The 3,983-nt window shown below is 54.5% G+C and overlaps 1 pseudogene; it reads right to left on the reverse strand.

Annotated features, from left to right (window-relative positions):
• Positions 1 to 2,747: 2,747 nt before the first annotated feature.
• Positions 2,748 to 3,631, reverse strand: LOC119272977 (annotated as a pseudogene).
• Positions 3,632 to 3,983: the final 352 nt, after the last annotated feature.

The following is a 3,983-nucleotide window of genomic DNA, read 5'->3' on the forward strand; positions in this document are numbered from 1 at the left end:
TTCCTGTGCTCTCTGCCAAAATGTTGTGATTACTTAGTGAACCACGGCATGTTTCTTCTTCAATCTTTCCCTTTTTTTCCCTCCAGTAATGGTCAACCTGAATTTGTATCACTTGGTGGCTGCATGATCGGATGCTAAACGTACATTTTCCTTTTCTCGTGTACAAAGTTCAAAATGCTCATATGTCATCTTCTCATAACCCGCATAAGGAGCATATTTCAACATTTCCATGTATTGAACTTTCTCCCGGTAAGCCAAATTTATTGGGACAGATGCTTGTTGAGCCTACCAATGACTGAGTAACGGTCTACGTGTGTGTGCGCCAAAGATTAGACTAATGTGTATACTACTCTAAAATCACTTCTTGTGTCTCTCCAATTATTTTGTATGGGGCCATCAAGACCTTTATGAACATATGGAAATATTGGACTTCCTTGTAAAATTTTATTTGCTTATGCAAGCATGCACTTTTGGCTCGGAAAAATAAATACACGAACTTTTGGATGCGCCATGGGGCGTTGGGAAAGTATTGTCCATGTAGGGTTTCAAAAGGTGAAGATTTTTTGTATTAAATAGTTCTAAGAGCATCTTCATCCGCGCCCTCAACAGCCTCCCAGGCAAGCATCTTTTTTATCGCCCGTGCCAAAAATTCGGCCCAGCCGCGCCCCGAGAAGCTCAATTTTCGCCGACTCGGGCCAATTTTGGCGCCGGCGGCCCCAGGCCGAACCCAGCGCGCTGGGGGCGCCTGGGGGCACCGGGAAAACATAATTTGGCGCGAACGGGAATGGGCCCGCCAAGTCGGCGACTCGCCGCCTTCGTCGTCCTCATCGCCTCGGTTCCTGCGTGAATCAATGCCAAGGCTGCCGCGCCGGTCAGCCTTTCATTGATGCCTCACGGGCGGCGCATTGAAGGCACCGCGACGCGCGTCCCGCCCGCTCCCGCCACGCGGCATCCGACGGGCAGCCTCTCATCGCCCATCCTCGGCTATAAAAGCCGACCTCCCCGCCGGTGAACGCCACAACTCGCCATCGATGCCCCTCTCGCCACAACTCGCCCCCTCTCGCCACTGAAACCCCTCTCCCCCGCTCTTCCCCGCCGGCGAGCAATGGCCGAGCGTTACCCAGGCAACGCCGCAGTGGTGAATGGCTTCGGCCGACGCCATCTATGGGAGGACAAGGTGCTCCACCTCTACGAGGCCAACTACCGGGTGCCCCCGGACATGCGGGTGCCGGCACCTGGACGCTCAGCGCCAGCGGGGTCCTGGTGCCACCGGCGCCCACCGGAGCGGCCCGGCGCGCCGATCGCCCGCATCTGGGCTTCGCTGCCGAATCCGCAGCGGAACCAACCGAGGTTCGCCCCCGACAACAACCCGCTGTGGACATCGTACTTCCAGCGGCGGCACGCGGAGCAGGTTGCCGCCACCAATGGCGTCGAGCCCCGCGGCCGTCTCAACTCCGACGGACGGCGCCTATGGTGGGGCGTCCTAGGCCACATCCTCAAAGTCGTTCTCGAGCACATCGAGGCCGGCAATACACCGTGCCTGGAGTACCCTGCGCCCCCTCCTTCTCTCGCCGCTGCGACAGCTCCTAGACACCGCGGCGAATGGAGACGGCGACGTCGTCGTCGTCGGGCTCTTGCTCTCTGTCCTCCGGCTCGCCGACGCTTCGCCCCGTCAACCCGGAGCCGCAGGAGACGCCTCTTGGGCGCCGCACCCGCGGCGACGCCCCTCCCGTCGTTCCTACCGCCTTGTCCGGCCGAAGACCGAGCCGGGTTTGGTCCTCGTGAAGAAGGAGCACCAGGACATGGATGCCGCCGACGAGACCGCCCTCAAGTGGGTGAAGGAGGACTACGTTCGCGAGCAGATGGAGCGCAAGCGCCGGGCCTTCGAGAAAATCGTCGCTCGACGCCGCAGTCGTGAGGAGGGCGGCGTGGTCGTCCTCGACAGCGACGACGAGGATGTGGCCGGGCTGTCCAACCCCCCGCGCATCGGCGACGCCGGCCCGGGGTGCAGCAGGGACGGCGGCGGCACCCTGCACGACGACGATGACGGCGTCTACACCCGGTTCTACAGACTCCTCGGCATGTAGAAGGCGGGGCGGTGGCGGTGACTAGGCGTAGTCGTTTTTAGTTTGTGTTTTAAAGTTTTTTTTTCAAATATCAATGAAATCGCCTTGTTTGGACGTGCTTTGGCTGATTTTGGACGTGTTTTGGCCGACTTCATGTTTCAAAAAACGGCGTTTGGGGGCGACCTGGAGGCGATGGCTGGAAACCAGACCGGCCCCACGCCAAGAATTTTTGCCGGTCCCAGGCAGCGATATTTCAAGCACCTGGGGCCGAACGGCTGGAGATGCTCTAATATAACACATTCAACTACTTCCTCCGTTTTTAAATATTTGTCTTTTTAGAGATTTCTAATAGACTACCACATACCAATGTATATAGACATACTTTAGAGTGTAGATCCACTCATTTTGCTCCGTGCAGTCACTTCTTAAAATCTCTAGAAAGACAAATATTGAGGAACGAAGGAAGTTGTATTATAAAATCAGTGAACATCCTTGTCGAATTTCATTTTTTTAGATTATGGTATTGAAAACCCTTCGAGAAAGGGTAAAAGCCTACACCAATAAAGACAAGTACAATGGTTGATAAGACAGTCTTATATTAAGTCTTGCATGTAGTTTAAAGATGACAAAAAAGTATGTCTACAATGAATTATATCTTAGCCTTATCTCCAATAACTCGTTATTTCTTAAAAAATGGTGAGACAAATTGTGCTAAGAGATTATCTCTTGTCTTCTTTTAAATAAAAGAAGACAAGCCTTTCTTATGAGTTTTCTCTTCTTCACTTTATCATTTATCCTATGTGGCACTATTAAGATAGTACCATTGTACATGTCTTTAAGAGTCGCGGTGCCCTCAGTTTGGGCAAAAACTTCCTAAATTTTTTGTCTGAAAAACAGTAGTCAGATGGTACGCCTACAGGTACTCTCATCATGTACGTTTCTAGCTAGAGAAGAAGAGGATTGCCATTTCAGGCATCCATCACAAGGAGCGGTTGATGAGGCCACGCACGACGACCAAGCCCAGGAAGAGCAGGTGATCCACCTCCGGCGCCACCGTCAGCGTCAGCACGTCGTCCCCCAGCACCACCCCCGCCGGCGTCTGCTTCCGTGCGACCTCTGCCACCACCGCGCCATCCACGCCGCGTACTCTGTACTCCGACTTGCGGGCAGAGCACCCGTCGATCGTGTAGCACGTCCCCGTGCCGCCGTGCATCGCCACGGCGGCTCCGCCCTTCTCGGCCCGCCGCACGCTGAACCACGGCGTGGCCTCCTCCTCCTGGCCGCCGTTGTGGGCGCACCGACAGACCTCCCACCTCCTGAACATGCCGAAGCCCTTGCGCCTGATCCTGATGAGGGAGTTCCCCTCACGGTCCATGAAGAAGACCTCGCGGCCGCCCCTGCAGCCGTAGTTGTCGACGCGGAAGGCGACTGCGCCGTCGGGGCCGTACACCGCGCAGCCGTTGCCGTTGAACACCAGCGACTTCATCCACACCGTGTACGCCTGCTGGCTCCGTTGATCTTGGCCATGGTGAGGCCGCGGCAGCAAGGGGCTGGATCTTGGCCATGGACGAGAGAGATTGCTCTGCTTTAACGTCGCGATGAGATGAGCTGAGATGATTGGGATGGTGGTGGGCGTCAGTGGCTGGTTTGGCCTATTTATAGGTGCTTCTATTCTGTTAACTATGGAGGGTGTCTGAAGCATTAGTTTATGGCGCTGTAGGCGTCACTGGTTAGGATAGAATAGTGCTACACCAAAGTTGTTTATGCTCCATCTAGCACCGCACTAGTCAGCATGCAGTTGCGGGCACGTTTAAATAGTGTGTTATTTGTTTGGGCTAAAACTTTTTAGATGACATGGCAATACGGCATAGCGATAGAGGTTAGCGAAACTTTCTGAAATACTGCCTAATATTTCTA

The sequence above is a fragment of the Triticum dicoccoides genome, chromosome 3A (assembly GCF_002162155.2).
Source record: "Triticum dicoccoides isolate Atlit2015 ecotype Zavitan chromosome 3A, WEW_v2.0, whole genome shotgun sequence".
In the NCBI taxonomy this organism is placed as follows: domain Eukaryota; kingdom Viridiplantae; phylum Streptophyta; class Magnoliopsida; order Poales; family Poaceae; genus Triticum; species Triticum dicoccoides.